At 48.1% G+C, this 16,401-nt stretch overlaps 1 protein-coding gene across 1 annotated transcript in view; it reads right to left on the bottom strand.

Moving 5' to 3' along the window:
• NCMAP (non-compact myelin associated protein) overlaps positions 1 to 15,299 on the bottom strand; it is a 49,570-nt gene extending 34,271 nt beyond the window's left edge. The window contains exon 1 of the mRNA XM_018055915.1: positions 15,254 to 15,299. The gene's annotated coding sequence lies outside the window, so the exon portion shown is untranslated. The remainder of the gene's footprint in view (positions 1 to 15,253) is intronic.

Raw genomic sequence — 16,401 nt, 5'->3', positions numbered from 1 at the left:
GGGCAAACTCCGGAAGAGAGTGAGGGACAGGGAGGCTTGGCACGCTGCAGTCCATGGGGTTGCAAAGAGTCAGACACGACTTGATAACTGAACAACGATGGGCTTGAATCCTAACCTGAGTGTCTTTAGGCTTGTGACTTAAGCTCTCTGAGCCTGTTTCCTCATCTGTAAACTAGACTTGGTGATTCCTGTCTCTTTCCTGGTTGCAATAATCAAATGAGATAATGATTCCTAACAATAATCGGACTCATCTCTTCCATGCAGCCTCTATGTGTTCATGAATTCATTTCCCAAGGAGCTCCTAAAATAGAAGGGAAGACAGACCTGTTTGCTAATTATAACACTTTCATGTGATAAGTGCTATAAGCAAAGTACCTATGAGGTGCTGGGGATTCTCAGAAAAGATTGACCTACTTGAGATCCAGGGGAGACTTTGGACAGATCCTGGAGGGGGAAACTAGTATTTATTAATGCCCACTATGCCTCAGGCTGAAGCTCCAATACTTTGGCCACTTGATGTGAAGGCCAATTCATTGGAAAAGACCCTGATGCTGGGAAAAACTGAAGGCCAAAGGAGAAGGGGGTGGCAGAGGATGAGCTGGTTAGATAACATCACCAACTCAATGGACATGAATTGGAGCAAACTCTGGGAGACAGTGAAGGACAGAGGAGACTGGTATGCTACAGTCCATGGGGTCACAAAGAGTCAGACACGACTTAGCAACTGGAAAACAACAAGCATCAGTCACTCTCCTAGAGGCTTGAAAAGCATTGCTAAACGCCTTATGCAAGCAAAACCCTCACAAATGCCGGATTTATTTATACAATAAGGCTAAATAATTGCACTTGCACTCGCACCATAATTTTTTAGTCAAAACTCAGGACACTTGTCCTCAGTTCAGTTCAGTCACTCAATAGTGTCCGACTCTTTGCGACCCCATGGACTGCAGCACACCAGGCTTCCCTGTCCATCCCCAACTCCCAGAGTTTACTCAAACTCATTTCCGTCGAGTCTGTGATGCCATCCAACCATCTCATCCTCTGGTGTCCCCTTCTCCGCTCGCTTTCAATCTTTCCCAGCATCAGGGTCTTGAGTCAGTTCTTTACATCAAGTGGCCAAAGTTTTGGAGTTTCAGCTTCAGCATCAGTCCTTCCAATGAATATTCAGGACTGATTTCCTTTAGGATGGACTGGTTGGATCTCCTTGCAGTCCAAGGGACTCTCAAGAGTCTTCTCCAACACCACAGTTCAAAAGCATCAATACTTCAGTGCTTAGCTTTCTTTATAGCCCAACTCTCACATCCATACATGACTACTGGAAAAACCATAGCTTTGACCAGAAGGACCTTTGTTGGCAAAGTAATGTCTTTGCTTTTTAATATGCTGTCTAGGTTGGTCACAGCTTTTCTTCCAAGGAGAAAGCATCTTTTCATTTCATAGCTGCAGTCACCATCTGCAGTGATTTTGGAGCCCCCCAAAATAAAGTCTCTCACTGTTTCCCCATCTATTTGCCGTGAAGTGATGTGACCAGATGCCATGATCTTAGTTTTCTGAATGTTGAAGTATAGGCCAACTTTTTCACCCTCCTCTTTCACTTTCATCAAGAGGCTCTTTAGTTCTTCTTTGCTTTCTGCCATAAGGGTGGTGTCATCTGCATATCTGAGGTGATTGATATTTCTCCCAGCAAACTTGATTCCAGCTTGTGGTTCATCTAGCCCGGCATTTTGCATGATGTGCTCTGCATGTAAGTTCAATAAGCAGGGCGACAATATACAGGCTTGACGTACTCCTTTCCCGATTTGGAACCAGTCTGTTGTTCCATGTCCAATTCTAACTGTTGCTTCATGACCTGCATACGGATTTCTTAGGAGGCAGGTCAGGTGGTCTGGTATTCCCACCTGTTTCAGAATTTTCCACAGTTTATTGTGATCCATGCAGTCAAAGGCTTTGGCATAGTCAATAAAGCAGAAGTAGATGTTTTTCTGGAATTCTCTTGCTTTTTCGATGATCCAATAGATGTGGGCAATTTGATCTCTGGTTCCTCTGCCTTTTCTAAAACCAGCTTGGCCATCTGGAAGTTCACAGTTCACCTGGCTTCAGTTCGCCTGAAGCCTGGCTTGGAGAATTTTGCTAGCATGTGAGATGAGTGCCATTGTGTGGTAGTTTGAACATTCTTTGGCATTGCCTTCCTTTGGGATTAGAATGAAAACTGACCTTTTCCAGTCCTGTGGCCATTGCGGAATTTTCCAAATTTGCTGGCATGCTGAGTGCAGCACTTTGACAGCATCATCTTTTAGGATTTGAAGTAGCTCAGCTGGAATTCCATCACCTCCACTAGCTTTGCTCGCAGTGATGCTTCCTAAGGCCCACTTGACTTCACATTCCAGGATGTCTGGCTCTAGGTAAGTGATCACACCATTGTGGTTATCTGGGTCATGAAGATCTTTTTTGTATAGTTCTTCTGTGTATTTTTGCCACCTCTTCTTAATATCTTCTGCTTCTGTTAGGTCCCTATCATTTTTGTCCTTTATTGTGCTCATCGTTGCATGAAATGTTCCCTTGGTATATCTAATTTTGTTGAAGAGATCTCTAGTCTTTCCCATTCTGTTGTTTTCCTCTATTTCTTTGCATTGATCACTGAGGAAGGCTTTCTTATCTCTCCTTGCTATTCTCCGGAACTCTGCATTCAAATGAGTATATCTTTGCTTTTGTCCTTTGCCTTTTGGTTCTCTTCTTTCCTCAGCCATTTCTAAGGCCTTCTCAGACAACCATTTTGCCTTTTTCTTGAGGCTGGTCTTGATCCTTGCCTCCTGTACAATGTCATGAACCTCTGTCCATAGTTCTTTAGGCATTCTGTCTATTAGATCTATTCCCTTGAGTCTATTTGTCACTTCCACTGTATAATCATAAGAGATATGATTTAGGTCATACCTGAATGGTCTAGTGGTTTTCCCTACTTTCTTCAAATTAAGTCTGAATCTGGCAATAAGGAGTTCATGATCTGAGCCACAATCTGCTCCCAGTCTTGTTTTTGCTTACTGTATAGAGCTTCTCCATCTTTGGCTGCAAAGAATATAATCAGTCTGAAGTCAGTATTGACCATCTGATGACGTTCATGTGTAGAGTCTTCTCTTGTGTTGTTGGAAGAGGGTGTTTGCTACGACCATTGTGTTCTCTTGGCAAAATTCTGTTAGCCTTTGACCCGCTTTGTTTTGTACTCCAAAGCCAAATTTGCTGTTACTCCAGGTATCTCTTGACTTCCTACTTTGGCATTCCAGTCCCTTATAATGAAAAGGACATCTTTTTTGGGTGTTAGTTCTAGAAGGTCTTGTAGGTCTTCATAGAACCATTCAACTTCAGCTTCTTCAGCATTGCTGGTTGGGGCATAGACTTGGATTACTGTGATATTGAATGGTTTGGCTTGGAAATCAACAGAGATCATTCTGTCGTTTTTGAGATTGCATCCAAGTACTGCATTTGGGACTCTTTTGTTGACCATGATGGCTACTCCACTTCTTTTAAGGAATTCCTGCCCACAGTAGTGGATATAATGGTCATCCGAATTAAATTCACCCATTCTAGTCCATTTTAGTTCACTGATTCCTAAAATGTCGATGTTCACTCTTGCCATCTCCTGTTTGACCACTTCCAATTTGCCTTGATTTATGGACCTAACATTCCAGGTTTCTATGCAATATTGCTCTTTACAGCATCGGACTTTACTTGCATCACCAGTCACATCCTCAACTGGGTGTTGTTTTCGCTTTGGCTCCATCTCTTCATTCTTTCTGGAGTTAGTTCTCCACTGATCTCCAGTAGCATACTGGGCACCTACCCACCTGGAGAATTCATCTTTCAGTGTCCTATCTTTTTGCCTTTTCATTGTCCTAGCAAAGGATTTGGGGTCCACGAGGAGTCCAAGAGGAGAACTAGAAGCTATAGAATGAATGTAGAAACACCAGTATTTGCAGGATAGCCCAGCGGTTTCTGAATCGCAGACTTCTCTCCACAGTGCCTGGTCTGGCCATGCACCTGCCATACAATAATTGTCTAACAAGTGCTTAGTGGATTGAGGGCAGTGTGTGTGTGTGTGTGTGTTTTCCACTCCTTCATGCTGCTGGGATATTCTACTGTAAATGAACAGAAGCTACTAGCTGTCTTCCCTAAGGATCCTTTGTTGGAGAAAAAATGGCTGAGACCTTGGCCTTCTGCATGGTGTCTCTCTTTTATTCCAATACCATCCATCTACTTCTGGCTGGTCACAGAATAAAGCCATCATTCTTTGTTTTATCATCCAAAATCTTCCATGAACCTTTTCCAGTTTTATCCACCAGCACCTGTCTCCTCCCTTTCTTCCCAACCCTAGGCAGGGAATGAGCAACTTCCTGTCTCCTTAAACTTACCCATGCCTCACCTGTGCCTCCCACACTGGGAAGCTATTACTAGCTACACAGTTATCTCCCCACTGAAGAGATGGAGTCTGTTTCTCCACTCCCTTGAATCTAGGTGGGCCCCATGACTGCTGGGATCACTAGGATATGGCAGAAGCAACAATGGCTGTTGGGGTTAAAGCCCTTCAGGGAAGCTTCTGCTTCCTGCGTCTCAGAATGCTCGCTCCTTCTTGGAACCCAGCTGACATGCTCTGAGAAGCCCCAAGCTTGTGCAGAGGTCATGGGTAGATATGCTAGTTGACAGCTCCAGCTGTACTCCCAATTGACAGCCACGTGTCACTAAGCTGCCACATGAGTGAGCCACCACAGACACCCAGACCAGCTGAGCCTTGAGATGTGAATGTCAGGCAGAAACCACGTGTCAGACCCCAAGCAAGGACCTCTCCACTGAGTCTGCTCAACCCATGGAGCCATCAAGCCACTAAGTCTTGCAGCAGTTGGCTACACAGGGACAGATAATCAGGAAATTGGCCTTTTCTCCAGTGCCATCTTCCCAATGCTACCCCAGTCTAAACCTTCCTTGGTCATGACACCCGACTGTCTTCTCCCCAGGACACCTCTTCCACCTCTGATTACTTATAATAATTGTTTGCACCAATCATGATGGCTTGAGATCCCTGGACCGACTTTTCTTTTAAAACATTAAAAAATAACCTGTAAACAGAAATGTTCTATTGTTTCTGAAAATGGAAAACTTGCCATCAATAGAAAGCAACAAAATAAATTCGATGAAACAGATCAATGTCATTCTAGCTGGACAGTGTTACTTCCTGAAATGTCTAGGCCCACGGCAGGTCTTCTGTTTAAAACATGGAGTGGGTGTTGTAGTCAGACTCTGAGATTCAGAATCCAGGCAGTTACAGCAGACAAGCGTCTGGATCCCTGGATCACATGACCGTGGTCATGTATCCTTCAATTCAGTACTTCCATGAAGCTTCGTGATTCCTTCACCTTCCTGACTATGGCAGGTGCCAGAGCTCTCCAGTCTGCAGTGTTTTGGAAGCCTCCAGCCTTTCTAAGATCTTAAAAGAATCGGGTGCATAAAATCCCTTCCTACCAAAACTGTTGAGTTCTATTTCTGTTTCTTGCATTGACCCCAGACTTAAACACCCTGACTTCTGACAGCTCCTGCAGCAGCTCCTGGGTTTGTTTCTTTTATTATTCAAGTAGTTCCTTCAGAGTATTTTCAATGTGGGTCTTTGTGTATTCCACCTTCTAAGGCTTTATTTGTCTAAGAATATTTTTAGTATGACCTCATGTTTGAATGATGATTTGGCCTTTAAAATTCTGGATTGAAAGGGTTGTCTTCTTTCAATTCTTATAATAACATTATTCCTTGACTTCCTTGATCAAGTGTTGTTATTGAGATGTATAACATCAGTCTAAATCTTGGTGCTTTGTAAGGGAGGCTATTTCTCTCTGCCCTTCTTCTTTGTATTGCAGATTTTCGATTTTATCATGATATTTTGTGTGGATTTTTCTGCTGTTGGCGACTCCATGAGTCCTTTCAGTCTGATTTCATTCATTTTCCTTTAATCCTGGAACGTTTAATCTCTATTATTTCTTCAGTTCTCCCTTATTCTCCATTTTTTCGTCTCCTCTCCTTTCAGGACACCTACTTCTACTCTCCTCCCCTCTTGGATTTTCTTTTTCATTTGTTATCTCTTTATTTTTTCCTGCTTCCTTCTGGGACAGTTCTCAATCTGATTCTCCTCTTTACTGCACGTATGCGTGCTAACACTTCAGTTGTGTCCGACTCTTTGTGACCCTATGGACCATAGCCTGGCCAGGATTCTCTGTCCATGAGGAATACTGACGTGGGTTCCCATGCCCTCCTCCAAGGGATCTTCCTGACCCAGGGATCGAACCCACGTACGTCTCTCATGTCTCCTGCATTGGCAGGCAGGCTCTTTGCCACTAGCACCACCTGGGAAATGTTAATTTAATTGTATCCAACCTGATATTTTAACCATCTATTGTGTCCTTTTTTTTTTTACCACAAATTTGTTTTATTTTCTTTTGTTGCCAGAGCCTGATTCAGAGTTGATTTGACAGCCATATTGGCCCAAAACATATAACGAGGCAATGTGACCATTTCTGAAGAAAGAAGTGGAGAACGGAACAGGCTGAAAGACGGCAATGTCTCTTTCGTCGCTGGGGCACAGGGTCCAGCTGGATTGCAGAGCTCTGTTCTGTTTACAGACCGTGAGAACAGAGCGCCTTCCTCTGTGGCGCTTCTGACCTGAGGCCAAGTAGAGGGGAGGCTAGGACTTCTGCCAGGTGTGTCCTTTATTTTAACTAGTGTATCTTCCATGGGCTTCCCTGGTGGTGCAGGGGTAAAGAGTCCGCCTGCCGAGCAGGCATCACAGTTTGATCCCTGGTCAGGAAGATCCCCTGGAGGAGGAAATGGCAATCCATTCCAGTCTTCTCGCCTAGAAAATCCCACTGACAGAGGACCCTGGGGGCTGCAGTCCATGGGGTAGCAAAGGAGTGGGACACCACTTGGCAACTAACCAACAACAACGGCAAGTTTCACGGCTAATCTTGTGCTTTCGTTGCCTCCTAGGACTTCTTGTCCTTGTATTATTCTGCAAAGCTCTTCCCTAATCTTTTTAAATATTAACAAAATTATCATGCTTTGCTTCAAGATCTTGGTCCATCTCCCTCATCATTCTGCTCCAGATGACATATGCTGCTGGATTTACTGTCTTTTATAACAGTTGTTGTACTTCTTAGGCATCTAATTATTTTGGTGAGTGAATTCAAGTTCCCCTGGGGGTACTTGCTCTCAGCCTGGTAATGTGCCCTGTGGAAGAGCCAGAGGCACTTGGAAAAGAAAAAATGAGCCCAGGGGCAGAGAGACACAGACTCCGTCAGCCACTCTCTTCTGGCTGGCACGCTGCCTGTGTGTCTGCCAGGCTTCATCTCTGAGTTCCAGGCAGCAGCAGCCTTGGTAGGAGGTCAACTCCTTCGGTGGGATTCTACAGACTGGGGTGGGGGCTGGGGTTGGAAGAGCATCGATGGGCAAGTGAATGCCTGAGCCTTGGTCTGATTTGACTGATTCCTCATCTCAGCAGGGCTTGGAGCTGCTCCAAGGGCTTCCGTGGTGCTCAGTGGTCAAGAACTTGCCTGCCAGCGTAGGAGACTCAAGATTCGATCCCTGGGTCAAGAAGATCCCCTGGAGAAGGAAATAGCAACCCACTCCAGCATTCTTGCCTGGGAAACCCCACGGACAGAGGAGCCTGGTGGGTTGCAGTCCATGGGGTGACAAAACAGTCGGACATGTCTCAGCGACTGAAACAACAACAGACTCCCCCAGGGCTGTAGCTGCCAACCTCGGCACTACAGGGACAGGAAGCAGTGACTCTCCCAAGACGAGCAGCAGGGACCCAAAGCGGGTAAGTGTCATTAGAGGACAGTGCAGAGGCCAGTCACTCATTCCACACTGGAAGCGTGTGTACCACGGCACTGTGCCAGATGATGGGGGAGACCGTGGGGTATGGTCCCTGCCCTCACGGGGTTCACACTCTGACAACAGACTAACAGACTCAGCCCAGTTCCCTACTAAGGCCCCCATCCTCGTCCTGCCTTTTGAGCATCTCACTTAGTCTTTCTAAGCCTCAGTTTCTTCATCTGCAAAATGGAGATGATAAAAATAGCATCTTGCTTTTCTTTAATCGACATACCTCATGCATAAGGATAGCTGAATTTGTCAGCCTTGATTCGAGATTCACATTCTGCCACCTTTTCTTCTGGAGGACTGACAAGCTATCTCATTTTCTCCCCACTCTCCCATAGGGTTAGGTTTTCAGGAGACAGTTCATGCCAAGTGATTACAAATGATTAGCAGATGCCCAGCACACTCAGCGCTCTCAAAAATATGAATTGCTATTGTTATTATTACTATGATCAGTGACATCATTTCTGGGGATTAGGTAGGAACATGGAGCTGCTTCTGTACAATAAATAAATCCTCTTTTGTCCTCTGGGCAAACCACTTACCGTTAAGGTCTGAGACCGGAGCAAAGACCAACGTAGGGCATCTACAGATTCCACAAAAGAGGACAGAGCGGACTTGGCTCTTGGAAAAAAGTTTTGGTCAAGAAATAGTGAGAAAGGGGTTAGGAGTTGAGGGGGAGGTGAGGAAATAAACCAAGTGACATTTTCCAGAAAGGACTACTAATACCGCCACAGGCATTAGGAGTTTGGCTAATTAGTCCCTTTTCTGCAGTTTCTTGCCTGTTCTTTTTTTTTTTCTTAATTGCTGAAGGGCAGTACAGGGAGGAGGTTAGGACTTCCTAGAATCTCAGCCTAGCTTCTGCCTAGCCTCAGGGCCTGTGTCTCTCCAGGACCCAGGAGACCAAGTGCCTAGGGCTCACAGGACTTTTGGGGGCTCACAAAAAATGTTTCTTATTTCTTTCAAAATCAGAAGAAAACAGGAACTTTTAGGATGAAGAAAATGTTTTAATGTACCAATACAGTTATTAAGATAACTGAATATTTGTTATGGAGGAAGGGGCCCATGAAGGCAAACTGGCGTCCTGGGTTAGCTCTGCGACCGCCAGCCCTCTGTGACCCTCAGCAGGGAGCGAGGGGAAACTACTCACTTCCTGGGCTGCCGTGGGTAGGAGAGGGACTGAGGCACGAGGAGCATTTAGTGCTGTGTGGGCCCCAGTAAACCCACAGCAAGCAGGCATTAACCATTGACCATTTATTTCTCTCTGAGACCTGAAGGCTAAAACCTTAGGAATATCTGAAGGAGAGTTAGGGGATCAGGGACAGCAGCTGGGGGAACAAGTTACACAATTGCATTTTTAATTTTTTATTCATTTATTTTTATTTATTTTTTGGCCATGCAGTGCAGCATGTGGGATCTTAGTTCCCCAACCAAGGATCAAACCCAGGCCCCCTGCATTGGGAGAGTAGAGTCTTAACCACTTGTGAACCACCAAGGAAGTCCTCGTAGGGTTAATTTTTTTTGGCTGTGCCACAGGACATGTGGGAACTTAGTTCCCCAACCAGGGATCAAACCCATGCCCCCCTACATTGGAAGCACAGTGACTTAACCACTGGACCGCCAGGGAAGTCCCACACTATTGCTTTTTATTGTACAGCAGACTGAAAGAGATGATCCCCGGTGGAGGAAAAGGTGGAAGCTGCAGAAGGCCAGGCCCCATGTGCTGGGAGCTCTGCAAGAAACCAGACATAGAGCAGGAAAGAGAGGTCTCTCTGAACTTTCAGCACAAGCCAGAGGCAGGTGTTAGTCTTGACGAATGAGTGAGTGACTGAGTGAATGAATGAATGATGTGCGAACTGTGGAAGAACTGAACCACCCTGATGCTCGTTGGCCCGAACAGCTGACTCAATAGGTACCAAGACACAAGCTTCTCTGAAGGGGAAGGGAAACTCATCTTTATAAGTAAGGGCCTTGGATAGCATCCCCTTTAATAAATTGGGAAACTGAACCTCAGGGAGGTGATGTGGCTTGAACAAAATCCCATAGCTCGAAAACCGAGGCCTCCTTCCCAGCTCTGCACCCCATCCTCCCTGCTGGCTGAGGCTGCCCTGGCCATCCAGGGTCTGCATGGACCCCTGACATGCCAGGAGCTTCCAACACTGCCCCCTCCACCTCCTCGAGCCGTCCACGGGGTGTCATAGGACCTGGCAGCCCTGCTGAGGGCCCCAACTGCTCAGGAGTGTCCGACCCAGGCGGGAGGCCCCTCACCACAGGCCTGGCAGCTGGCTGAAGAACAGGCCTCTCCTGTCTTTAGAGATCGCCACACCCCCTTTCCCTTCCTTAGGCCAAACTGCAGCCAACACCCCCGGGAGCTTCAAACCACAGGAGAGGTTCCAGCCCAGCTGCCACGCTCTGGTCCTACCCCTCAACTGTACTGACACCCAGCCCTGCTGAGGAATCCACGGAGACCTGCTGACTGGCAGGCTCTGGCCTTGGCTTGGTCCCCTTTCTCCCTTCCTGCCTCCTCCTGCCCACGGAGGACTTATCGTCCTGATGAGGAACTCCTTTGAAAGAAGACAAAGCAGGATCCACCCTGCCAGATCCCAAAGCAAAGAGTGGGATATCAGAAACCCAGACGCCAACGACTGCATCAGGAGGCCGGATGGATGGAGATGCAGAAATCGATAGGGCAGTGCGCTCTGTGCTTGGAGGTGGTCCAGGAGAAACAAACCCACCACTGGTTCTGGGCTGCCTGCAGAGGCCCTGGTATGGTAGCCTGCAGGGTACACCCCAGCACAGGCACTGCTTGGCCAGCAATACCTGGCCCAGGTTAGAGAGGCTCCTGCTTTGGATTATTTTTCTTCAATACCAAACATATCTTTTAAAAAGTAAATTGAACATATATAATTTGGGGTCTTTATTTTCAATATATATGAGGGGTTTTTTTTTCTTCTTTTTAATTAAAAGCGTTTACTGGGCAACTTAAAAATCCACTTTACCTTTCCTTTTTTAACTTTCCATTCTATTTTATTGCAAGACTGGAAAGTAAAGGGAAGTGTTGTAGTATTCACATTCCCAGAGAATCTCCCCGATCACTGTAGTGACAAAGCACTTGGATAAGGAGGCTTGAGGTCTCCCCTAACAGTTCTTCACCGGGTGTATCTCATCTTTTCTGCACTCCAGTGTCCTCACCTGAAGGAGCCTCTATTACCTTTAAGGGTCCCTGTGGCATCTACTTCTGCATTACTGACTATGCCAAAGCCTTTGACTGCGTGGATCACAACAAACTGTGGAAAATTCTGAAAGAGATGGGAATACCAGACCACCTGACCTGCCTCTTGAGAAATCTGTATGCAGGTCAAGAAGCAACAGTTAGAACTGGACATGGAACAACAGACTGGTTCCATATAGGAAAAGGAGTATGTCAAGGCTATATAGTGTCACCCTGCTTATTTAACTTATATGCAGAGTACATCATGTGAAATGCCAGGCTGGATGAAGCGCAAGCTGGAATCAAGTTTGCCGGGAGAAATATCAATAACCTCAGATATGCAGATGACACCACCCTTATGGCAGGAAGCAAAGAAGAACTAAAGAACCTCTTGATGAAAGTGAAAGAGGAGAGTGAAAAAGTTGGCCTAAATCTCAACATTCAGAAAACTTAAGATTATGACATCTGGTCCCATCAGTTCATCACAAGTAGATGGGGAAACAGTGGAAACAGTGACAGACTTTATCTTTTTGGGCTCCAAAATCACTGCAGGTGGTGACGGCAGCCATGACATTAAAAGACGCTTACTCCTTGGAAGAAAAATTATGACCAACCTAGACAGCATATTAAAAAGCAGAGACATTACTTTGCCAACAAAGGTCCGTCTAGTCAAAGCTATGGTTTTTCCAGGAGTCATGTATGGGTGTGAGAGTTGGACTATAAAGAAAGCTGAGTGCCAAAGAACTGATGCTTTTGAACTGTGGTGTTGGAGAAGACTCTTGAGAGTCCCTTGGACTGCAAGGGGATCCAACCAGTCCAACCTAAAGGAAATCAGTCCTGAATATTCATCAGAAGGACTGATGCTGAGGCTGAAACTCCAAAACTTTGGCCACCTGATGTGAAGAACTGACTCATTTGAAAAGGCCCTGATGCTTGGAAAGCTGGAAGGTGGGAGGGAAGGGGGTGACAGAGGATGAGATGGTTGGATGGCATCACTGACTCAATGGACATGAATTTGAGTAAACTCCAGGAGTAGGTGATCGACAGGGAGGCCTTTTGTGCTTCAGTCCATGGGGTCACAAAGAGTCGGACACAACTGAGCTACTGAACTGAACTGAACTGTAGCTCCTACACCCTGTGATCCTGCAGGATAGGGATCAGACTGGATGTTGCTTTCCTCCTCTCAGAGCCTAGGGGGTCTTTAGGGGGCTGACTATCATGCTGGGAGGAGCAGCACAGTGTCCAGGCCTGTCTCTCAGGTGTAAATTCTACCAGCAGGGGATTCTTCCCTGAGAAAAGACCCTGATGGTGGCAGGAGAGAAGGCAGAGGCTCAGAACATGTGATGGGGGACACGCCTTTCAAGCTAGGAGGTGGGGATTGGATGGGAGACGAGGGTGGCGGTGAGGGGGTGGGTAGGAGGGGAGAACTTGGGGTGTCTACATCACTTCTGTAAAGAGATGCTCTCCCTGGAAAATCAAAGCTCTCCTCTCAAAGCCAAGAGCCCCAGTCCTCAGCCTGGGTTCATGCATTCCACAGACTTCCACTGAATGCCTGCTATGTGCGGGGCACTGTTGTAGGTGGGGCATGGTGAGAAAGGAGGCAGGCTTATTCCCTGAGTTTACAAGTCAGTGGGAAACACAGATATTGAATGATTATGAGCAATTATGGAAGCGCTTAGAGGAAACGCTTTGAACTTGGCTCTTCAGAGAGATACAGTGCCTCCCATGTCCTCTTGATGTGTTTGCCCAAATCTCTCACCTCCCCTTCAGATCTCTGCTTTCCTAGTCACCGCAGGGAGATGGAACCCTCAACAGGCTGCCTGCCAGGACGTCAGACAGGCTGTAGGCTCCTCACTTGACTAAGAGTGGTTCCACCTCGAGGACACAGCTCCCTCCCGGCCTGAGACGGCAGTGGCCACGGTCCACAAGAGGAGACGAAGGACGTGAGAACCAGCTGTGGGGATAAGCTTTGATTCCACTAGAGCAGATTTCCCCAGAGACCCAGCACGATCCCCTGGCCCAGCTCCCCACGAGCCTGGCTGAGCACGCACACCCGGGGGGGTCGGCCCACCTGGCCCCACACTGCCCCCTTCAGCTACGTCACCAGCAGCCAGGACACAGCAGGACCAGGTGAGGAAGGTCCCGCTGCCACGAGGGGGCCACGGGAGCCCCTTTCCCGTTTCCTCTTCCGTTCTCATCAGGCACACACCGTCCTTTGCTGCCTCTTGGCACCCCTGACCCCTGCAACTTGGGGATGGACACTTAGAGGACGCGAGAAAGGCATCTGACCTACCTAGAGTTCCAGCTGCTCCATCTACTTCCATGTGGCCGCCAGGTCAGGATTCCAGCATTCTGTGTGCCTTCCCCTACTCTGCGCTCTGGCTGAGCTAATCATGTTACTCCCTTGCCCCCCTCAAGAAGGGGTGCCCCAAATCTGTTGCTCTGGGCTTATCTTAGTCTGTTACACTGCTCTATCCACCTAGACCACCGTCTCCTATCCATACCCATCTGTTAGGGTCTGGCCATCTCTAAATTCACTATTTATTGACTACTTGCCACACACCAACTGCAGTACTACATACTCACTCATCGTCCATTCATTCAACAAATGTGCGGTGAGACCTACTGTTTTTGTTGTTGTTTAGTCTCTAAGTTGTGTCCAGCTCTTTTGTGACCCCAGGGACTGGAGCCCGCCAGGCTCCTCTGTCCATGGGGCACCATATAATGGTGAACCAAAGAGGCATGGCCCCTGACCCCAAGAAGCCTAGTGGAAATTAACAGCTCATTTTTACTGAGTGCCTATAATATACAGAGCTTGTCCTAAGCACTTTATATGGACTATCTGATAATCTGTCAAAGAAATTGCCTTGTTTACGGAGTAAAGCAAACCGCAGAGAAATGCAAAGTCCTGCCCAAGACTCCCTTGTAGATCAGGCAGTAAAGAATTTGCCTGTAGTGCAGGAGGCCCAGGTTCGATCCCTGGGTTGGGAAGATCCCCTGGAGAAGGAAATGGCAACCCACTCCAGTATCCTTGCCTGGAAAATCTCATGGACAGAGGAACCTGGTGGGCTGCAGTCCATGGGGTCGCAAAGAATCAGGCACGACTGAGCGACTAACACTTAAGGAGCAAAGCAGGGATTCCAAAGCCCAGGCTGACTGATTGCAAAGCAGCAGCTCTTAGCACTATGCTTTCTTTCTTCACGGCTGTTGTTTCGTCCCTCAGTCGTGTCTGACTCTTTGCGACCCCATGGACTGTAGCCTGCCAGGCTCCTCCGTCTATGGCATTTCCCAGGCAGTCTTCTCCAGGGGATCTTCCCCATGCAGCGACTGAGCCTGTCTCCCGCAGCTCCTGCACTGGCTGGCGGATTCTTCACCACTAGCGCCACTCAATCCCACTTCCTCCAAGGAACCTTCCCGACCCTCCTCCCAGACTAGAGGGATTCCTAGATCCCTCGAAGCCCGCCTAGTATATGACACACCCATGTCCTCCTCCTGACAGGTACCCAGACCACAGAACGCGTCCCCGCCTCCTTTCTCCGGAGCTGCGGAGTTGGCTGATCTGAACCAGAACCCTGGGTTCTTCCTCCTAGCCGTGGGTTGTCATAGATCCTCCTCCAAGAGGGGCTTCCGCACAGGGCCGACCCTTCCAGACGCCCATTTCACAGATGAAGCCAACAGAGGTCCTGAGCGGTTTAAAATCTCTTCTACCTCCTGGCTGGCCGGGTCTCTTTTCTTCCGGGGAGTCTCGGTCCCTCTGCCAAAGGCTTAGTGAGGGAGGTGGGACAAGGAAACGACTTGCCTGCCGGATGCTCGGAATAACACGCCCCAAACGCAGGCTTCTCTGCGAGGGTCGAGCTTGCGTCGCCTGCCCCATCCCCACTTCCAAAGCCCGAAGAAGACAACCGACCTCCCTCTCCACTCGGACCACAAACCACCGCCTTCCGGGCGCAGACCCCAGGCACCTCCTCCAACGAAGGGGGACGGGGGTGGGTGGGACTTGGGGACCCCTCACATCCCCTCTCCCGGCTCCCCTCCGAGGATCGAGGCCGGCAGGTGGATTGTGACCCGCCGCGCCCGAGCCGGACCGCCCGTGCCCCCGGAGACTCGGGGTCCCCCGCTTCCCGCTCCTCCTACCTGTTCGGGGGAGCCCCGCGCTCCGGCCGCCGCCCCGCTCCGCCTCCCGCCAGCGCCGCAGAAGCCGCCGCGGCTCGGGCTGCCCCGGGATCCCGCCCCCGGCCCCGCCCCATCGCGCGCAGGTGATCCCGGGAGGGGCCCCGTTGCCCCCTCGGTCCCTGCCTTGGGGGCCGCCCCAGGGGCGCCAGGCCCGGGGCACTGGCTGGGCGGCGCTTCCCGGCCGTGTCCTCAGCTTCTTCCTGCCCAGGTCCTTCTTGGGGTTCCAGTTCGCCCACCCCAGCCCCTCGGTCCACCAAGGCCACTTCAGCCAGGGCCGAAAAGAAGGAGCTTTACAAATATGCCAGGCTAGCTAGATGTGAACTGCAGGGAGTTTGTTAGGTGTCTTTTTTTTTTTTTTAATAGTATTTGTAGCCTTAATTTTTTTTTTTTTTTGGCGTATAGTTGATTTACGAAGTTGTGTTACTTTTACTTATATAGCCAAGTGGATCAATTACACAAATAGATACATCCGCCCTTTATTTAGGTTGTTTTGGAATATAGGCCATTACGGAGTACTGAATAGAGTTCCCTATTCTATACAATAGATTCTCATTAGCATCTACTCTATCTATGCTAGTGCCATGTATTTTATATACAGCAGTGTGTAAATGTCAATTCCAATCTCCCAATTTATCCCTCCCCACTCCCCCAGCCCCTGGTTTGTTCTCTACACCTGTGACTCTACCTGTGGTTTGTAAATAAGTTCATTTGTATCCTTTTTTTCAGATCACACATTAAGCTGAATCATATATTTGTCTTTCTGAGTCTGACTTCACTCAGTAAGACAGTCTCTAGGTCCATCCATGTTGCTGCAAATGGCAGTAATTTTGTTCTTTTCTTTTTTTAATGGCTGAGCAATATACAAGCCATGTCTTTACCCATTCCTCTACCATGGACATATAGGTTACTTCCATGTCCTGGCTATTGTAAATGGTGCTACAGTGAACACTAGCGTGCAGGCACCTCCTCAAGCATGATTTCTCTGGGTTTATGCCTACAAGTGCAATTGCTGGATCATATGGTAGTTCCGTTTTTAGTGTTTTAAGGAACCTCCGTACTAGTCTCAGTAGTGGCTGTACCTGTATGCTGCTGTTGTTGCTAAGTCGCTT

The sequence above is a fragment of the Capra hircus genome, chromosome 2, assembly GCF_001704415.2.
Source record: "Capra hircus breed San Clemente chromosome 2, ASM170441v1, whole genome shotgun sequence".
NCBI classification, from domain to species: domain Eukaryota; kingdom Metazoa; phylum Chordata; class Mammalia; order Artiodactyla; family Bovidae; genus Capra; species Capra hircus.
This window is presented reverse-complemented; position numbering and strand designations above follow the sequence as displayed.